The 22,389-nt window shown below is 43.4% G+C and overlaps 1 protein-coding gene and 1 pseudogene across 1 annotated transcript in view; both read right to left on the reverse strand.

Annotated features, from left to right (window-relative positions):
* Nucleotides 1–22,389, reverse strand: part of ARHGAP6 (Rho GTPase activating protein 6) — a 449,432-nt gene that overhangs the window by 343,025 nt on the left and 84,018 nt on the right. The gene's annotated exons all lie outside the window — the stretch shown is intronic.
* Nucleotides 14,685–15,279, reverse strand: LOC124509344 (peptidyl-prolyl cis-trans isomerase A-like; annotated as a pseudogene).

The following is a 22,389-nucleotide window of genomic DNA, read 5'->3' on the forward strand; positions in this document are numbered from 1 at the left end:
GGGAAACTATGAGCTGAACGGGGAGTCTGTTAATCATTAAAATTTCAATTTTGTATATTCTACTGGAGGAATCAGAGGTGACACCTCACAATGTCATGTACACGTTAATTCTCAAGCAAATTAGAAAAGTCCATCTTGTTAGAGCATTTCTTCTGAATCAGGTAAAGCTTGACTATATCTAGAGTTAAAATTAAAGACTTGATAGGGGTGCCTGGGTGGCACAGTTGATTAAGCATCCAATTCTTGATCTCGGCCCAGGTCATGACTTCACAGTTTGTGAGTGCCAGTCCCGCATCGGGCTCTGCGCTGATGGTGTAGAGCCTGCTTGGGATTCTGTCTCTCCTTCCGTCTGCCCTTCCCGTGCTTGTTCTCTCTCTCTCTCTCTCTCTCTCTCTCTCTCTCTCTCTCTCTCTCTCAAAATAAATAAATAAACTTTAAAAATTAAATAAAATAAAAAATAAAGCCTTGATAGAGTGGAAAATGGGTTCCTTTTGGTCAACCCCAGAGCTTCAGATTTCAGAAGATGCATGTTAATGGGTTGTACTAAGGTATCTTGGAACTCTTGCCCCCAGGGCCTCAGAACGTGACCTTATTTAGAGATGGGGTCTTTACAGAGGTATTCAAGTTAAAATGACATCATTAGGGTGGGTCCTAATCCAATATGACTACTGGTGGTCTTATAAAATGAGGAAATTTGGACACAGGGGTAGAAACCTCTGAGGAAGAACACCATGTGAAGAAGATGAAGGCGGACATGAGCTGATGCTTTCACAAGCCCAAGAGACGCCAAACATTGCCAGCAAAGCACCAGAAGCTAGGAGAGAGCCCTAGAACAGATGCTCCCTCGGCCTCCTCCAAAAGAATCAGCCTGCAGACACCTCGATCTTGGACTTCCAGCTGCCAGAACTGGGAGACAACACATTTCGGTTGTGTCAGCCCCCCAGTTCGTGCTACTTTGTTACAGCAACCCTAGCAGACTAATGCCATGAGCTATAGAAGACGATGAAGACACAGTCAAGACCTGGGAAGTTTCCGTGCTCTAAGATGAAGACAACGTCACCAACGAAAACGATAACTGTTAGTTCAGAATGTGTTTTGTGAGGAAGGACGTGAGAAAGTGTTTTTTAAGCTTCCTTTGTGACGAATCTGACTCAAGTGAGTAGAAAATCCAATCTTGAACAAACAAAATACTTGCTTGAAACTTGTTTAAAGAAGAGCTATGACAGAATGAGATGCTCAAGAAATACGGAAAACAGTCCTTTCTGATTAGAAATGGAGAGCACTTTTACCCTTGAGGCAATTTACAATTAAGTTTACTAAAGCAGATAATAGATTCCAAAAAGCCAAGGGGGAGGGAATAGAAGGAGTCAGGAAAGGAGGAAGGAGCCAAATGGATGAATAAGGGAAGGAAGAACACAGAATATCAACATGTATTGCACAACCCGTTCTTGAAAAATGTGTCAGCAAGTACCAGGCCAGTTTCAATTGGCAAGTAACTGGCCAGGCTCCTTTGGGTGAGGGGAGCAGTGACACTGAGTTCCATGTGAGCATCGACATGAGTTTAACTATTTCAGAAAGACGTTTCAAGGGCAGTGAGTGTGTCAAAATGTACTATATTCAGAAGCTACAAAAAAATGCTAAAAAGTATGGCAAAAATCTAAATACATTGGCCTAATCGGCTAGAAGTTCCTTCTAAGAATCGTCCTATTTGATCTTTTAAAGTTAGGAATTTGGGGTGCTATTCGTTTTGTTTTTACAGAGCAACTTCATTTCATCAAAAATAAAAACTAATCTCTCATAATCTTCTTGGTAGTTGGTCTTTGGTGGAGTGTATGAATAATGCAAAATTAAGCCTGAGTCCACCACGTTTATCTAAGAGTGGAGGGACCAATGTTTTTGTATAATCTCCCTTCCCGTGGAAATCTACAATGAAAGAAAGTATGATGACACGTAAAAACATAGAAAGGAAAACAAGGCGATGGGAAAATGTGGGGAAGCAGGACAGGGAAGGGCAATCCTCATAAGCTGGGCCTTTTGGGTGATCTACTGATACGTATTTACTGAACAGCTACTCTGTGAACGAGACTGTGCTGGGCTCTATTTGGGACGTCAAAACTTTCTGATGGGATCTCTGTACTGAAAGGGCTCATACAGCTGAGAGAGTGATGACAAGGACAAACTTACAAAGATACCTAGAAATACAAGCCAGTTTGAGAATGTGTCCTCTGATGGTATAAACAATTCATTAATTCATTTCAAAGTCACTCATCGATATTTACAGATCTATGCCCATGTACCACGCGTGTTCTAGGTTCTGGGGAAATGGCTTTCGAGAAACAAAGCAGTTGCCCTCATGTAGTGTAGGGTCAGTGGAGACAGAGTGGGAGAAGAGAGGTGGTGATAAATGAACGCATAAATAATGCATAATATGTGAACGCTACAAAGAAAAATAAAGCCAGATATCTTAGCCAGTTTGGGCTGCTGTAACAAATACAATAGACTGGGTGGCTTAAATAATAAACATTTATTTCTCACACTATGGGGGCTGAGAATTCCGAGACCATTTTTGGTATCTAGTGAGAGCCCTTTTCCTGGTTTGTGGGCAACTGCCTTCCTGCTGTATCCTCACACGGCAGAGACAAAGGTTTTCTTGTGCCTTTTTTATAAGGGCACCGACCCTGTTCGTGAGGGCTCCACCTTCATGACCTAATTCCCTACCCCCAAAGGCCCCACCTCCAAACATTCTCACACTGGGGGGGATTAGGGCCTCAACATAGGAATGTGAGGGAGGATACAAACACTCAGTCCTTAACACCAGATAAAGGGACACGGGAAAGAGATAGAGGTGATGCTTTTTTATACAGGGTGGTCAGGGGAGAGCTGAGAAGAAGAGGGATGAGCAGAGACTTGAGGAAGTAAAGGTGCAAGCCACATTTATATTTGGCAGAGAAGCATTTCAGGCAGAGGGAAGAGTGTGGCCAAAAACCTTGAGATGGGAATGTGCGTAGATATCCCCATAGAAAAGCAAAGAAACTGGTGTTTTTCTAGGGAGGGATAACAGTAGAGGCCAGAGTGATACCAGAGGAGGGCCAGAGGGCATAGGCCAGAGCACAAAATATGGCTGTTATGCTGATGAAATGAAAGTCCACTGGAGGATGTTGAACAAGGAGGGTAGCGTGCTCTGCATTACCTTTTTTTTTTTTTTTAGTTTTTTTTTTTTTTTAAGTAATCTCTACATTCAATGTGGGGCTCAAACTCACAACCCTGAGATGCACCACCTGAGCCAGCCAGAAGCCCCTCTACGTTACCTTTTATTTTTTTAAGTTTATTTATTTTTGAGAGAGAGCGTGTGCATGTGAGTGGGGGAGGGGCACAGAGAGAGGGAGAGAGAAAATCCCAAGCAGGCTCCATGCCCAGCCTGGTCCCACGACCCCGAGATCATGACCTGAGCCAAAAGCAAGTATCAGAAGCTTGACCAACCAAACCACCCAGGGGCCCCTCTGCATTACCTTTTAAGAGGGAAACTAACCCCTCACTCCATCCTTCAACAAACATTTTGAAATCCCTCCTCTGTGCCAAATATAGGCATATCAGACACAGTCCCTGCCTAGTATTATTGCTATCACCCGTCCTTATCATCGAGATTGCCAGCAGCAGCCCTATCAACACCATTATGATCACCACCATCATCATCAACATCACTCTCCTCCTCCCCCTCCTCCTCAAAATTCTGTTACTTATCGTATAACCAGTGCTTGGTGCACTTTCCCAAGTAATAGGCCTAGACCAAACACCTTTCTTGGCAGGAAAGCTGGGGGCATGGGGTCATTTAGAAATAGGTCTGACTTCCAAGTAGTTCTCAGAGCTCACAAGGTGACTTGAGTCTCAAGGAAGAGCCAACGGGCCAGGCCATGTGCCAGTGCAAACTGGCCAACCTGTGCCATACCACAGCACGGCTGCCCTCTGACTAGCCAACACTCAGTTGGGCGACTTCCTGCAACAGACCCATTCTTTGTAGACAATAGAGCTTCTCCAAAAGCTAACACTGCCCTCCGCCCCTGCAGACTTACAGTTTCTTGTTTGGGGTCTCCCATGAAAGTACGGCTCCTTGAGGACCAAGGGAAAGAAATTCTCCCAGGACAGGAGATGAGTTACTATTAGGGTGACAAACTATGGCTAATCGTGTTATGGTATGATTCTACGGTTGCCCTTATTTCCAGGAATTTAATTTCAGAACCTCAATTTCTTCTCCAAGAAATAAAAATGACTCTGCTTTCGAGTCTTTAGTGCTTCTAGAATATCCTGTTTATTGCTTCCTCTACTGTACTATATTATGCTATTGATCCTAAAATTCCCAAAGAGGGAGACTATGTCTTATCCGCAGCTGTACTCCAATAACTCACTCAGGGTCTGGCACATAGCAAGTGTTCATTAAACGTTTGCAAGACTACATTGTTCTTCCTGATTCTCCCCCCCCCCCCCCACAACAATCACATTTTCTGCCCTAGGACATTGCTATTGAAGAATACAAAGACACTGTCATAAAAAGGAAACATAAAGTTATTGCACATCAAGCTTTGCTAATAGAAAAGGAGAAGAAAGAAAAGGAAGAGGAAAGAAGAGAAGTTAGTACCTGTTATTCAGTTGACAGTTTCCTCTATAAATCCTATCACTCACGGAAAAGTTCTCTCTGGAAGCAGATTAAAAGTTTTGAAATTACACTGTCAGAGACAGTAAGACAACTATGAATAGAACGTAGCGTGAATGCTAGATTACTCACAGTGAGAAAGCCCCAACACGGCCACAGAGATAAAACTCTAGGCGTCTGCAGGGGTTACAAACGGCACCAAGAGACTGCAAGTTTTTGCCCCACAGCCACAAGAATCTCCTGCATCTTAACAGTTTTGTCTTTGCTTTTACTGCAATGCAAAATGTATATGGGAAAAGACCCAAAAAATAAAAAATTCACAAAAGAAATGAATAGCGACATTATAAGGAGCCCAAGCATAAATGACATTATTTTAGTGATAATCCTTTAAAACACTGGATGAGCCTCGTGATTCAGCCTAGTGTTACTTATCATGGAAAGACCTGTAAGCACATGGAACTTCATCCTTAAATAGAAAAATGTCATAGGTGCCACCACAGAAACTGGGGATTTGGGATCACATCACAAGAAAAGACGTTTCTTACCTCCGACTCGCTAATCAAACCCAGGCTTGTTTTTGAGCAAATCTGAACTCGCAAGTTATACATAAGGCTAATATGGCCTCCAAAGGCTTCCACAGATGAGGAAGGACCCAAACTGGGAGGCTACTCTCTAAATCATTCTAGACAGAAATGGCTTGTTGACCCACCACAGCGTGCACTCAAATCACCAAGTTAAAGAAAGCTGGTATGGAACCATCACCAGGAATTATCCGGATGGAGCTACCATTCCTGAGGCCATATGCTCCACATTATTTGCTGCCAAAATTAAAATCCAAGCAATCTGCCTGGGGAATGATGAAGCCTGATCATCAGGCCACTTTAGAGAGAGCCACAGCATGACCTTGAGGCACTATTTATTATTAGTATTTGCTTATTTTCCCCCCAAAGGCTGTGGTTTATCCACAACATCTGGGCTTCATCGTTGACTGGAAAGCTTATGAGAGCCCTCGTGCCGAGTGAGGCAATGGAAACAGAAAATGATGTCGAAGGATTGTCAACAGGCCTTTGGACATTGCCAAATGGCATGTTCTTTTCCAAAGAACATTCAGGATGCAAATAAAAATCAAATAACACTCCTTCTTGGCAAAAGAATGGGCTTAATTTGCTTTTGTTTTCCTCTCTTGCTTTTAACTTGAACTGGTCTGTAGAGGGTTATCAAGTCTAGTTGCCCTCCCAATACAAAGAGCTTTAGCCAGAGTTTGAAAAGGAGAATTGTTACTCCCAAAAAGATGCCCCCTCCCCATGGAGAATTCCAGAGGGAAGTCACGTAAACTCCCTCTGCCTCCAGATTAACTATTTCGGGGATTTATTGGGTCGTTCTGCCTCTGGCAACTTGTCTGCTTTGGCCATAGTCACTTTTCAGCTGAAGTGACAGGTGCTCACCCTCCCTTCCTCTGAAGAGATCAGACACAACGGCTCTTCCAGAACTTCGGAGTCCTGCATGCTCCAGCGATTTCAAGGTCATGATCCCCTGATGGCCCATGGTGGAATGAAAAGGGGAGGCAATGCTTTCACCTTACTCTTATATCATTCACGCCCTTGGTCGTCTATGATGAGGCTCTTTTCCTTCTCTGTCACTTCTTCTATTTCCTCAGGTGATTCAAAGTGGTCTAAGGCCTCAGCACTTTTGTACATATTATGTGTGCCCTCTTTCTGCCCTCTGTGCCTTTTGCCTCCTTCTTTGTCCAACTCCAACTCAGCCGTCAAAACGTAGCTCAAGCTTCACCTTCCTGCATAAAGAAGACTTCTCTGTCCTTCAGGACAGTATACAGGGCTCTTCCTCCCATAGTAGTCCCTTCACACCTCTGTCACTCACCATAACCACTGATTTACTGATCTGTATCTACCATTAGCACCAAGTATTTTAGGACAGAAAATCAATCTCATCTGCCTTTGTATTCCCAGGCTTGAGCATAACGGGTGTTCGATAACTGTCCGCTCAACAAATTAGGAGTTCACTGTGTTCAAAAGACAAATCAACAGAACAACCAGGCCTGCTCCTTAAAAGCTAAGGAAGAGGCCTGTTTCAAGGTCTCTGTCTTGAAAAATCAGAATGGATCCCTGTAACTTCAGAGCAGAGAGCACCAAATTCTCCAAGTTGGGAAACGAAGAGTGCAATATAAAAGGGGTTGGCAAACTTTTTCCTATAAAGGGCCACGGTAGTAAATACCTTTGGCTATGTGAGTTTTAAGGTCGCTGCCTCAGTTTCTCGGGTCTGCTGCTGTAACAGGAAACAAGACACAGGCAATACACAAACAAATGGGTGTGGCTGTGTTCCAATAAAACTGTACTGTGCTTCTCTTTTTGTTAGATGCTAAATTGAGAGTTACAAAGATGAAAAAGCCAGGGAGGCCATTCAGAAGAGAACATTATGGAGATGATACTCATTTTCGAGAAGATACACTCATCATTCAAAAACAAATGGTTTTGGGGCGCCTGGGTGGCTCAGTCGGTTAAGCGTCCAACTTCGGCTCAGGTCACGATCTCGCGGTCCGTGATTTCGAGCCCTGCGTCAGCCTGTGGGCTGATGGCTCAGAGCCTGGAGCCTGCTTCCGATTCTGTGTCTTCCTCTCTCTCTGCCCCTCCCCCGTTCATGCTCTGTCTCTCTCTGTCCCAAAAATAAATAAACGTTAAAAACAAAATTTTAATTTTTCAAAAACAAATGGTTTTAATGACCATGAACCAAGTCCCTGTACCCAGTTCTGTGGGTTATTTTAAGTTTGTTGGTGAGACGGAGGGCCTACAGGACAGGAACTGAAATTTCACAGGGCAATACTGCTAGGAAGACCCAGATCAGTCTTTCTTCCGCTACGTAATTGTCACATTCCTGTTTATCACACTTAAACAAGAAGTCAAAGCATCACCTGAAAAAAATGTTTTGGGGGCACCTGGGTGGCTCCATCAGTTGGGCATCCGACTTCGGCTCAGGTCATGATCTCGCGGCTCGTGGGATTGAGCCCCTCGTCGGGCGCTGTGCTGCCAGCTCGGAGCCTGGAGCCTGCTTTCAGATTCTGTGTCTCCCTCTTTTTCTGCCCCTCCCCTGCTTGCACTCTGTCTCTCTCTCTGTCTCAAAAATAAGCATTTAAAAAAATGTTTTTAATACCAAAAAGTAGAAGGCTCTGAAGGTCATGCATTTTCCATTTCATTCTTTTTCGATACCAATATGTCCTGTTCAAGTCGTTCATTGTTTCGCATTCTTCTTACGTCTACTACAAATTTCCACCTAAACCACCTATCAGTCAACAAATATCTGTTGAACACTTGCTACAGGCCAAATCTCGCCTGCTGCCTGTTTTTGTAAATAAAACGTTATTGGAACGCAGCCACGTCCATTCATTTACATACCTTCTAGGGCTGCTCCAGTGACAGGAGGGCATTGGCTGGGCAGTTGCAACAGAGACTACATGGCCTACAAAGCCTAAAATATTTATGATTTGGCCTCTACAGAAAGTGTTCATCAACCCCTGACCCAAAGTAAAGGACCCAAAACAACATAAATGTCCATCAGTAGGGGACAGGTTAAATAAAATAAGGGACTGCTAGTCTATAATTAATTTCCATATTGTTAGATACTACGAAGCCCTTGAAGAGAAGAAACTTAAAGCCCTTTCATACCCAGAGGTATGAAACTATCGCCATGCTCTGTTAAGTGTAAGCAACTCTGTCCAGATAGCATACTACAGTTTGTATATATCTGGGGGGGGGGGGGCGGGTAGGTGGTGAAAGGGACAGGAAGAGAGAGAGAGAAATGCATGCTTACAGATGCATACGATATCAAGGAAGAATAAAAACATATGCAAGAACTTGGTATCAGTGGTGGACTCTGGGTAAGTAAACGTTGGACTCCAGATCGAGAGGGGAGGCACATCTGTTTTGGGCCATCTGAATTTTTTAACCGTGTGCACTTATGATCTGTTTAACATCAATAAGCACACAAAAATGAAATCAGTTTTCTTAAGATTTTATTTTTACGTACTCTCTACACCCAACGTAGGACTCGAACTTACAACCCCGAGATTAAGAGTTGCATGTTCTACCGATTGAGCCAGCCAGGCACCCCTGAAATAGTATTTTTAAAAATTAATACATTACATAAAATCAAGGCTGGCTATTACCTCCAAGAAAATAAAGTTATGTTTGGCCAACCCAAATTTCCAACCAGCTCTGGACAAAAAATGGGCCAGCCCTTCCAACTTTCCCCACCCCCATCCACTTTTCATTCAAAGAAAGGGCGCTGCGGGAGGCCGTGGCCTCCTTGGCTGTCCCACATGAAAACCGGGGGTACAACATGTGGATGTCCATGCACGTCCAGAGGGCTGACAAGCTCAGGTGAAGGCCGGTGGCAATAGCCACTGGAAGACGGAAGCACTGAAGGGCCAGAGAAGGGATCAGGAGCTCTGAGGGAAGGCCAGGAAGTAAGGAAAACAGGGGTAATGCATCATTACCTCGACTGACCTTCACAACAGCACCCAGAACAAAATGGATAACGGCCACACTGGGGGAATCAGCAAAAAAGTGTGCATGTCAGCCTTTTTCAGAACATGCCAGAAATTATGTAAAATGAAAACTGTCTTTAAAACAGTGGAACTACTGTACTACTTTGGGGAACTGCCCACAGATCTCCAAATCTTTGGATTTGAAAACCAGTCTTGCAGCATGAAACACCAATGGAAATGGCATGATCCTTCATTCATACGTTCTTCAAATGCTCGTGCACAATTTTTTTTTATTTTTCTTAACTTTTTTTATTATTCATTTTTGAGAGACAGAGAGCGACAGAGCATGTGCGGGGGAGGGACAGAGAGAAAGGGAAACACAGAATCCAAAGCAGGCTCCAGGCTCTGAGATGTCAGCACAGAGCCCGACATGGGGCTCGAACCCACAAAACCATGAGATCGTGACCTGAGCCCAAGTCAGACGCTTAACCGACTGAGCCACCCAGGCACCCCGACATGCACAATTTTTTTAAATGTTTATTTATTTTTTGAGAAATAGAGAGAGAGAGAGAGAGAGAGAGAGATCGCGAGCGGGGAAGGGGCAGAGAGACAGGGATAGAGAGAAGATCCCAAGTATGCTCTGTGCACAGAGCCGGATGTGGGGCTCAAACCCACGAACTGTGAGATCATGACCTGAGCCAAAACCAAGAGTCAGACGCTTAACTGACTGAGCCACTCAGGCACCCCACATGTGCACAAATTTTTAAAGCCTGTTAGCATATAACTGATACATCAAGAAAGCACAAAGCTTAGAGCCAACGATCCCACACAATGGGAATACTATATGGAATTGATTCTTTTTAAAATGAAAAAAATAAAACTTTATCATTACTTGAATGTTAGGAAAATATAAACAGCATGGGAAACTCAACAAAAATAAAGTTTTAAAAGCCATCTAAATTTCCAGATCCAGGGATCGTTTTATAAATCATTTGATAATCCACACACACAAAATAATTTCTTTACAGTACTAGGTAAAGATTTCAAAGTAGAGCGGCATGTACTAGCCTAGGTGATTTCGAAGTGAAATCTCTGCCCTTTTGGCACTCCAATACCGACAGCGACCTTCCCTCCGGCCCCCACCTTTGAAATGCAATGTCACTCAAGGTTCTCTGGCTATTTTGAGAATAAGCAAATCTCATTACTCAAGACTTTTGCAAACTCATGCCACCCAGAAAAAAGTTAATGCCTTTATGTTAATTTGATTCACTTTCTATTTTTGGAACTTTATTACTTTGAACACATGCCAGTTGTCATTTTTCTAATTTAATTGCCTAATTGTGAAATCTCAAGGCCATGTGTATTTGGAGTAATTTCTGCTTTAGGGAGAAAACCCACCACAAATAAGTTATTTAAAAAAAACACAATGACCCTTGAGCACCTGGAATACATGGATCCTTAAGACCACATATTAATACCATTTTTAAAAGGCACTGAGCTGAAAATAAAGAAAATACTTTTTATTAGAAAACTCATAAGAAAACAAAAAAGACATTAAATGAATATATTATTTGAAATAAGTGTTTTCAAGATGTTAAAATTCCTTGAATGATTTAATTACTGACTGTAATTAAGTGATGAAGAGTTGAAATACCCACTTATGAAAAAAAAAAATCAGGAGGTATCACAATTCCAGACTTCGGGTCACATTACAAAGCTGTAGTCATCAAAACAGTATGGTACTGGCACAAAAATAGACACATAGATCAACAGACCAGAATAAAAAACCCCAAAATGAACCCACAACTGTATGGTCAATTAACCTTCAACAAAGCAGGAAAGAATATCCACTGGGAAAAAGAGAGTCTCTTCAACAAATGGCGTTGGGAAAACTGGTCAGCTACATGCAAAAGAAAGAAACTGGACCACTTCCTTACATCATACACAAAAATAAACTCAAAATGGATTAAGGACCTAAACATGAGACCTGAAACCTTAAAAATCCCAGAAGAGAGCAAGGCAGTAATTTCTCTGACATCAGCCACAGGAACATTTTTCTAGATAAGTCCCCTGAGGCAAGAGAAAAAAAGCAAAAATAAACTAATGGACTACAGCAAAATAAAAAGCTTCTGCACAGTGAAAGAAACACCCAACAAAACTAAAAGGCAACTTACAGGATGCGAGAAGATATTTGCAAATGACATACCCAATAAAGGGTTAGTGTCCAAAAGATATAAAGAACGTAGACAACCCAACACCCCCCAAAATCAAATAATCCAATAAAAAATGGGCAGAAGACACCAACAGACATTTTTCCAAAGAAGACATCCCGATGGCCAACAGACACACGAAAAGAACATCAGGGAGATGCAAATTAAAACCATAATGAGGGGCGCCTGGGTGGCACAGTCGGTTAAGCGTCCGACTTCAGCCAGGTCACGATCTCACGGTCCGTGAGTTCAAGCCCCGCGTCAGGCTCTGGGCGGATGGCTCGGAGCCTGGAGCCTGTTTCCGATTCTGTGTCTCCCTCTCTCTCTGCCCCTCCCCCGTTCATGCTCTGTCTCTCTCTGTCCCCAAAATAAATAAAAACGTTGAAAAAAAAAATTTTTTTTAAAAATAAATAAATGAAACCATAATGAGATATCACCTCACACCTGTCAGAATGGCTACACTAAAAACACAAGAAAAAAATAAGTGTTGCCAAGGATGTGGAGAGAGGGGAACCGGTTCTTCTTGCACTGTCGGTGGGAATGAATGCAAACTGGTGCAGCCACTATGGAAAACAGTATCAAAGTTCCTCACAAAGTTAAAAACAGAACTGCCCTGCACTCCAGTAATCGCACTAACAGGTATTTGCCCAGAAAGTATGAAAACGCCAATTCAAAAAGATATATGCACCCCTATGTTTATAGCAGCATTATGTACAATGGCCAAATCATGGAAGCAGCTCAAGTGTCCATCGATAAAGAAATGGCTAAAGAAGACGCGGTATGTACAAATATATATGCATGTATATTTGATGGAATACTAGTCAGTCATTTAAAAAGAATGAAATCTTGCCATTTGCAATGACACGGATGGATAGAACTAGAGAGTATTATGCTAAGCGAAATAAGTCAGTCAAAGACATACCGTATGATTACGCTCATATGTGGAATTTAACAAACAACACAAATGAGCAAAGGAAAGAGAGAGAGAGGGAAACCAAGAAACAGACTCTTGACGATAGAGAACAAACCAATGGTTACCAGAGGGGAGGTGGGTGGGGGGATGGGGGAAATATGTGGTGGAGATTAAGGAGTGCACTTTTATGAAACCCCACAAGATGTATATAATCAGAAGCACATTAATCAAGAGTAAGCATTTCTCTCTTCCAGGCAAGCACACACATATAAGTACGTATCCACTGGTTAATCAGAAAAATACTCCAATGAGCCAGAACATTAATGCGTTTATACAAAGACTGGAAATATACTTTGCACATCTTCATCATTTGTAAGAATCAGGAACTTGATCACAGCTACCAGTTCCTCATTTCATATCACAGTTTAAGTCTAGAAGGAACTGGCATAATTTCACATTCATGTTTATACATTAAATCAAGGTGAAGTGAAGTTCTGGAACAAATTCCAGTATTCTTGGTTTCTCCTAGAACTGAAACATTATACCCTTTGATAAGTTATTGTTGATTCGCTTAGAATGATTTCCTGCAGGCCTTATTTTCCAGAACATGTCTCTTAGCATTCTTAGTCTTGATGTCTCATCTTTATATCTGTCTAGGGGTCTAACATATCATACGTGAAAGGTCACAGAGAGTCAGATGCAACCCCAAAACTACTCTGTTGTAAAACATCTTGCTGACATGTTACCATTGTCAACAGAAAAATCATATGAAGAGCCTTTACTTCATGAAAACAAAATGAGAGACAGCAAGAAGAAACAATAAGCCAGTGCTCAGTGCAAGTAAAGGACAATTCAATATAGAGCAAGAAAAGAGTACAGCTTCCAGTTAATTAACTATCTACTTTGGAAAATGATCTTAAAATTTAATATTTTCATTATTAAGCTCTTATGCCCTTCCGTTTGCTTGCTAATCATTATCAAAGAAACAAAATTTTTTAATTTTTTTTTTACATTTATTTGTTTTTGAGAAACAGAGTGAGACAAAGCGTGGGTGGGGGAGGGGCAGAGAGAGAAGGAGACACAGAATCTGAAGCAGGCTCCAGGCTCTGAGCAACCGGTGAGCACAGAGCCTGATGCGGGGCTTGAACCCACAAACTGTGAGATCATGACCTGAGCCGAAGTCGGACGCTCAACCGACTGAGCCACCCAGGTGCCCCCAAAGAAACAAAATTTTAATAGTAGATATATCTCTACTTTCCAACCAGAATTTTTTTAATCTTTAGAATAATATCGATTAGAATTCCAACACAAATTTCTCAGAAGAAATAAATTAGAACTATCAGTTATTGAAGTCTTAAAAAAATTGAAGTTAGTATTTCAGTTAGATTAAATCAAGAGTCCCTAGGTGCTTAGGTAGAACACCTTTTATTTGGCTTATCCAAAAGAACAACTGGCTTTACTGAGTTCTGGTTTTATGAAATGTTCTTGAGGGAAAAAAAAAATACATCACGGCTTCATATTTACTATTAATTAATCTATTAAACAGAGTAAAATTTCCTTCCCAATACCTAAGCATGAATATACAAAGACTATTTCACTTTGCGATGAAAAGAAACCTGATTATTAGCATTCTATGAGGAGTAAATCAGACTTCATGACTCGTAAGAAGCAGTAACATTTTTAAACAGCATTAGGTCAATTTCATGGTTGCTTCAGCCTTTTAGTCTTGTACCCAGGCCAAAAGCACAGCTTCTGGAAGCAAATGTTGTGAATCAGATGACAAGTATAATATGCCACTAAAAGCAAAAGCCACAGTGGTGTTAGCACTCAGCCAAGTGCCATGCCCTGGACGACTATGTGATGGAGCAGGTATTCAGGGATGACCCACTGGCCAGTCCCCACTGCCTCTTGGGGACTTTTTCCAAGACTCGTCTCTGGAGGAGCAGACTTAGCCCAAAACGTATCCAAGACTGTGACCTTGGCATACAGGAGTAGAATAGACACTGAGTCAGCTGACTAAAGTGTGGTACATATTTTACCAGGAAATAAGGAAATCTCAGGGTACAACTATACTGCGCAGAGTAAGGGTGTGGGTACAGAGAGTTGCCCAATTTTCCTGGTAGTTCTGCTTGGACTAGTTAGTAAGCCTCCAACTCTTGTATCAAATCACTTGATACAAATGATTCACATCCACTATTAGAACCATTACAGAATCTTTGGTTGGTGTTATTGTTGCTGTTTAGTTTTTCTTTCATTATCATAAACATAACTCCACAATCCAGCTAGACTTGGAGGGGAGTATTAGGAAAATATGGAACCCACAGAACTGCAGCGAGAGCACAGAGATTATAGGATATTTCCAGCAGATGGGGGTGAAGGGGTGCCTTCATGAGCTACACAAGCAATGGTCTGGTAGTTAAGATAAAACACAAGTCAAGTGTTGGTCAGCAATAGTGGTCTTCCTGTTGGCCTTGGCATTCCTGGAGCCAAAGCCCTCCATGGCTTCTGCAATATTCCTTCCCTCTTTCACCTTGCCAGAGGCCACATGCTTGCCATCCAACCACTCAGTCTTGGCAGTGGGGATGAAAACCTGGGAAGCATTTGTGTTGGGTCCAGCGTGTGCCATGGACAAGATGCCAGGACCCGTGTGCTTCCGGATGAAATTCTCATCGTCAGATTTCTCCCCCTAGATGGACTGGCCACCAGTGCCATTATGGCATGTGCAGGCACAGTCCTGGCACAGAAATTCCCAAATAATCCTGCGAAAGCAGGAACCTTTATCACCAAATCCTTTCTCCCCAGTGCTCCGAGCACGAAAGTTTTCTGCTGTCTTTGGAACTTTGTCTGCAACCGGCTCAAAGGAGACATGGCCCAAGGGCTTACCATCCACGGTGACGTTGAAGAACACGGTGGGGTCGACGGTGGCTGGACAGCACCAGAGCTTCCGGGGCAGTGGCATCTGCAAGGCCACCGTTACAGAGCTCCAGATAAGAAATGTTTTTCTTAGCATCTTTGACTTTGGAGGAGCAACACTGTCCTCTTTAAGTGTCCTACTTAAAGGCTCAATACTCAGCTTCAGAAAATTTCTAGAGACAGGATATAGCCTGTACTATCAGTAGCTACTCAGCACTATGTTCTTTCTTTTACGCTGTTCCCAGTACCTCTGAGGCTAGAAGTGTGTGAGCTACCTTCTCCAGGCTTTGTGTCATCGCGGTTCAGAGTGAGGCCACACAAACAGGACACACTCACGGGGCAGGAGAGAAGCCAATGCCCAGCGTGGTGGTGGCAGGCAGGTGTGTGGGCTCTGGCAGATGAGCGATGGGAGGTGATGCCAGGTGCTTCTGGCCACGGCAGGTAGCTGAGATCACCGGTTGTTCTTTCTTTATGTTACTATCCGCCCCATTTCGATAAAGGTGGCTGCCAGCCTCTCCAGTTCCTTAGTAAGCCTCCAACTCTTGTATCAAATCACTTTCTTCTTGAAATAGCTAAAGGTTTTCTGTTTTCCAAATAAATCCTGGTTAGTGCAGAATGCCTTAGTCATGACTCAGGTTCATTGTTGGTAGAAGGACCCAGAGGAGGTAATCGGGTTGGGTTCCCATAGGAGCAACCCCGGTACTGACACTGGGCAACAGGCAAAGGCTTAAGAAATGAGACTGAGCTCAGTCTTAGGGATGGCAACTGTCAGTGGGGACTCTGACACCGGGCTGGGTACCAGAGGTAAGATTCCAGTCCTTGGCAGGAACAGAACCAATTTGCTTCGGACCTCGCCTCAAAATCCAATGTCGACGTTTGAAACAGTCGTGTACTTCCTCTTCTTGCCAGGCACAACCTTAGCACAAGCAAGATAAAAACTTGCACTAGATTGTGTGAACCGACACAGGGGTGCCATGCTCTCCTAGCTGCTGCCGCAGGAAAGATGGATCACAGCTTTCATGGTGCTGAGAGGTCGCTGGAGACTGACGGCAATAGTGAAGATTTCCTGGAAGGTCAGAAAAGCACCTGGGGACATGCTGCTATAGTCTCTGACTCACTTGTGTTCATTTTCTCTGCGTGCTAGCTGCTGCTGAGGGCTGTGTCCTCTCCTCCCCATGTTTCCCCACATCCTACAGCTCTACACCCCTTGGAGAGCATGTGGTCCTTCTTTGCGGTCTTTGAAGAACCACTGATCACATTGATGAAAGTTTTACGTTAATTCGTGACTAGTTAAAAGTGCTAAACAGAAACTCACTTAAACTTTCTGGAACTTGGCTTTCTCTTTCATTAAGGCGTGATGCTAATCCTATCATCCCAGATTTGGGTGAGGATTAAATGAAACATTCTATGTTATAAGGGCTTTAGAATGTAAAGTATTACCAGGAAAATTCACTGTAATCACATCTGTATAAAAATGTCTACCAAATACTTGCATGAGCCTTCTGCAAAGCCACGCACTAAACAAAGGAAGTAAAGGCCCCCAGAGCAGAAAAGGATTGCAAAGCATAACAAAAGCCAGAATTAAAAACAAAACAAGACTGTTTTGTTTCTTTAAAAATAATATCACCAGCCAAAACTGTTTGACTTTCAAAGTCACAGCTTAGAGCATGCTCAAACAATTTCTAAAATGTGGAAACATTTGTGGAACTTGTGGGAAAACACAATTTCCAAGAGCTTTACTCAGAACAAACCCACGAGAAATAACAATGTCCACATCGGCGCAGACACACAGCAGCGCGCACCCATCCCCAGCGTGGCCTGGCCCACCCAGGATGTAGGCCTTAGAGTGCTTGGTGACAACACTGATCAATGGCGTTTCATGGACAAATCTTAGAGAACTGGCTCAAGGTTTCTCCAGACATCCCGAATTGCAATGTTTGGAACACGGAGTCTCAGCTCGCGTTCCCCTACGAGTGGACCCTGAGACAAGGATATGAATATATACAGTTTATTTGGGAGGGGAGTCAGCGAAGGGGCAGACATCGGTAGAGGTGCGTTATCAAACAAGCCACTTCTGTGGCCACTGGGGCCCGATCCCATCAGAGAGTGCTGGGAGACAGTGTGGACCACGCCGCACATTTGTCCCAGCTCTCCGGCGCCTCCCCATCCAACACTTGCCCAGGGCTCCTTTCATAGGCATTAACTCCCTAGCACTGCCCATCATCAGAAGAAAAACCAAAAAGAGCCCTCAGGAGCAGGGCTTCAGGTGTTCCTGCCTAAGGCTCTCCGGGTGTGGAGCAAATGCCGAGGGAAAACAAAGAATGACCCAGCCCCAAATGTCCGAGGGTCACAGTGGAGAAACCGTGGCTTAGACGATGAGAATGCTAAAAGGCTAACACAGAAAGCAAAAGACGCGCATCACCTTGTAAAGGACGTCACAGGCGGCTGGGTTAAATGCAGGGGGGAGGTAGCAGAGCCAGAAGGCTTTCACAAGGTTTTGTTCACTAGAAATTTCTCTCCTCTCCCTACGTTTGAATAATACATAGAACTGATGTAAGGTGATTAAATCCAAAGCTCGGACTGCAGCTCCAACTGCAACACTACCATACCATGGAACGTTTCCACTGCTGATTTCTAGAGGCTGCGGTGGGCGGAGGAGTGTCTATACCACAGTGGCCTCTCCCACCCACACTCCCCCATCCTAACGGAGGTCTGGACAGCCCCACGTTTTCTTCAGCGTATGCTGCTTAGAACCAGTCCCGGGGGTTCCTCCTACCACCTCTGTCCTTCATAATTCTTCGCTCAAATCTCTGCTTAAACCATCCAGGGGTCTCCAGCTTCCTCCCACAGAGGACTCAACAGGCACTTCCGTTGGTCGCCACCAAGCCTTCATTCCATGACATTTCGTTTTCTCACATTGAAAAAGTTGGCTTCACAGCAGCCTAGGAATGTGGTGCAAATGCAGAAAGAGAAAAGATCTGAATAAAATGCAGAGCAAAAATACTAAAAATAAATTTCTTGTTTACAGCAAGCTCGAGTCTGGAGTAAAAGTAAAATGAAACATATGTTAGAGACCTTCCAATAATGGGTCTTGGATCAAGAGGGAAAAGGAGGAGGACACGTTGAGAGGAGGGCCCTGAAAGTGACACAAGGGCTTGTGAATTATGACATGAAACTTATATCCATTTAAGTGACCAGCGGAATCGGAACCAAGCAGACAAACGCTCAGTTACATGAGTGGCACAGAAAAAATCCTCCCCTTTTATTCCTGAGTCTCCAAGAGATGGAAAAATCAGCAAGTCTTACACTTATTAATCCACAGCTGAGGTTTTCAGAAGCAAAGTCAAGTCAGCAATGAGATCGGGGGCATAATAGTTTTTCCTCCCATTTGACAAATGCACGTGATTTGTCTTACATGTTATCATACGGGATATAAATACTTGATACACTTAATATGCACTTGCTGTCTGGGCTGATGGCCGGCGAGGACCACAACACGATGATGAGGATAATGCTGGCGGAGGTGATGGTTAACAACTGAGTGCTTACCGTGTGCCAGGAATTATGAAAAACATTTATAAGTGTCATTGCTTCAGTCTCTCATGATGCAACTGTAAGATACTATTATTATCCCACTATACAGTGCTGAAACTGAGGCTTGGCATTTCAGAATGAATAAACGGTGGCTCTTAGAATTTATCCAGATCTGTCTGGGTAGCCCACAAGCATACCATCTCTCCGGTGGTGGCATTTGGAAAAGAGTATTACTTTGATGCACAATTTAAAAAATGTTAAATCTATAACTTTTAATGTAGGAATTATTTAAATTCTATGCCTCTAGGTTAGGAATTGGGGCTGGACATTCTCTTCAGGTATTGCCCACCACTCCTCTCTGCAAGAAGGGCAACCTGATAGACAGAAAAGGGACTAATGCTGGGAAAGCTTGCTTTCCAACTCTCTAGCTGTGCCAATTGAGGCAAGTTAGTTACTGGGGCAGGCAGAATTCTAAACATGGCCCCCACAAGATTCCCATCCTCTGGTTAATCAAACACTAATCGAGGTACTGTTACAAAGGGATTTTGTAGACGTAATTAAAGTCCCAAGTCACCTAACCTTAGGATATGGAGATTATCCGGCTGTGCCCTTTAAAAGGCAGAAGTCTGGGTGAAATATGTGATAGGAATTAAAGAGTACACTTCTCAGAATGAGCACTGAGTAATGAATAGAATTGGTGAACCATGATATTGTATACCTGAAACTAATATAACACTGTATGTTACCTATACTGGAATTAAAATTAAAGAAAAAAAAACTTTTAAAAAGGCGGAAGTCAGAGAGATTGCAACCATGAGAAGGATTTGACACAGCATTTGTGGCTTTAAAGATGGAGGGACCATGAGCCAAGGAAGGCTGGTGACCTCTCCAAGCTGAGAAAGAGCCCAAGCCTACAGCCAGCAAGGCAGCAGAGACCTCAGTCCTACAGCCACAAGGAACTGAGTTCTGCCAACAACCTGAACGAGCTCACAGTTGATTCTCCCCCAAGAGCCTCTAGTACAGAACACAGTCACTAAGTTTGTAGTAATTTGCCACAAAAGTAATAGAAAAGTAGCATAGTTACGCTCTCCAAGTTGGTTTTCTCAATAATCAAATAGAGGTAATCATGCATACCTTGCAGCATTACCAGGAGGATTAAAATGAGAATGTACTTAGAGAGTACCTGACATAGATAGAGTAGGCAACAAGTGTCACCAGTGACTCTGGAAGTCAAGGCTGAGAGGCAACTGCACCTTATCGCTAATACAGACAAGATGTAAAATTAGCATAAAATCACAAACTAAATATACATGGAATCAAACTGTGATCAAGCAGAAATCGAATCAAAATGAACACGCACTCTACAAAGCTGGTAGAGGAAGCCACTAACTTATGAAATAAGTTCCAAGAGCCTATTTTTAGGCCAGTAGTTTGGAACTGGGTAGGCATTCCCCCATAAGAGCAATGTTAAGACCTGGTGATGACGGCTCAAGTCATTAACTTATTAGGTGCCTAACCGTGTTCAGGAGAACCCAGTCATAACATGTAACAAGCTTGCTTTCAGGGGGAAAAAATCCTTTTCGTTTATAGCACAATTTTGCTCTAAAAGGAACTTACGTCTATTTTGCATTTTTAACCCACATAGCAACATTTTGAGAGAAGCACAGCGAGGAAGAAATGGCAAGCTGATGACAAAGGATTTATGCTAAGCCAGGAGTCCACATTCCCCTTGCAGCTAGGACGGGGCCATATGATGGAGTCCTGGTCAACAGAATGCAAGCAGGAGTGATGCGTGTCCCCTGCAGGTCAGGCTCGTGGGACGTGCCACATTCTCACCCCACTCCACGGAGCACACGGATTGGACCTGGAGGAGCCACGAGACGGGAGAAGCCTGAGTCCTTGAATGCCCACACGGAAGTGTGCCCTTCAAACCCCTGATGTCATTCCAATGCTACCAAAAAAAAAAAAAAAAGTAAGTTCTAATGTGTTAAGCCACGGAAACATTCAGACTGTTCCAGCAATTAGCTTTGTGTTGCAGCCAGACACTTGCTGAAGTTTTCACCTGGGACGACCCGGAAGGCAGACCCCACACCTTTAGGATTAAACTGTTAGCACATGTTGGGTACTCCTGACTGAAATTAGAGCGAGGGACTGCAGAAAAAAGGGGGAAGCCTGGGAGGGGATTTCAGTCCTACCAGCAGAAATGGATGGAAGAGGGACTCCAGAATTGGAGCCCAGAAGGTTGAAGAGGTTTACTCTTCTAGATGCCCAACTCCGTAAAATAGCGAAAGGCTTGGAACACGAGCGCGTGCTGGCCTCCATTGGCCAAATGACCTTAGAGGCTGACATCACCGTGGTTGGTTAACAGATGCAGTTCAGAGCGGTTACATTTTTGCCTGAGGTCACATGACTGTATGAAGTAATGGATCCAGAATTCGAACTCATATCTTGTGAATCTGACTTCAACCTTCTTTCAGTATGTTTCGCAGCCAAATGCGGCAGTAAATTATAATTTTTAAAAATGTGTTGATGGTTCAGGAGCTAAACAACAGTGAATTTCCTTGGGAACAAAATAAACTTTCCGTGCTTTTTATGGGAACCAGGGGGTGAAAGCAGTGCTTCGATTTCCCTAAAATGGGATCCCTGCATTGTTTTCACTTAGAACTCCTTGTTCTCCTTTTATTTTAGAGACAAAATGAGTTTGGCCTCTTTTAGGCCATTACTGTCATTTTATTAAAAAATTAGATTTGAGAATTTCCTTTTTTGTTGGCAGAGACTATAGCATATATTTATCCACCCTATTGATCTGATCAATGTTCACAGTGGAAGCTTAATAAATACTTACAGTTACGTGACTCAGTGATAAAAAGCACTGAATAGCACAAGGCGCATGCTAGAATTATCTGTGGCTTATTTCCATGGTTCGATGGTAAACTCTACACAGGGAAGAAGTGAGTTTATTCCCTCTTTCTGACTAGCTTTAGAGCAACATCAAGCATCTCGAAGTACACAATAACCAACTGCTACGGACAATTAAAAAGCATTGATATCTTAAGCGACATAGAAATAAACACACAATGTCAGACTGGGAAGTGTCTTAATTTGGGTCCCCCCAGAAGCAGATGCTGAAGCAAAGATTCGCGGACAAATAGTTGCTTTAGGAGGGGTATTAGTTTCATGCTGCTGCCGTGATCAATTACCACAAATTTAGGGGCTCAACACAAAAAACCTGATTATCTTTGAGTTCTGGAGGTCAGAAGTGCAAAATGGGACACACTGGGCTAGAACCGACGTGTTGGCGGGGGCTGGGTTCCTCTTAGGGACTCTAAGGGAACCCATTTCCTTGCCTTTTCTAGCTTCGAGAAGCCACCTGCATTTCCTTGTTTGTGGCCTCTTCCTCCAACTTCAAAGGCAGCACCGGAGCATTTTCCAATCTCTCCCTTCTGTCATCATACCTCCTTCGCTGAATCTGGCTGCCTCCCTTTTTCACCTCTGAGTGACGACACTGGGCCCACCTGGATAATCCAGGCTCATCTCTCCAGCTAGAGATTCTTCATTGAACCCACATGTGTAAAGTCCCTTCCGCCACATAAGGTTCTGGGATCGGGACACGGACATCTCTTGGACATCTCTTAGGAGCCAATATTCTGCCTACCACAGGAGGTGACCCCAG

The sequence above is a fragment of the Lynx rufus genome, unplaced genomic scaffold (assembly GCF_022079265.1).
Source record: "Lynx rufus isolate CCGP_SWC_20201006 ecotype Redwood Valley unplaced genomic scaffold, mLynRuf1.p SCAF_14, whole genome shotgun sequence".
NCBI lineage: Eukaryota > Metazoa > Chordata > Mammalia > Carnivora > Felidae > Lynx > Lynx rufus.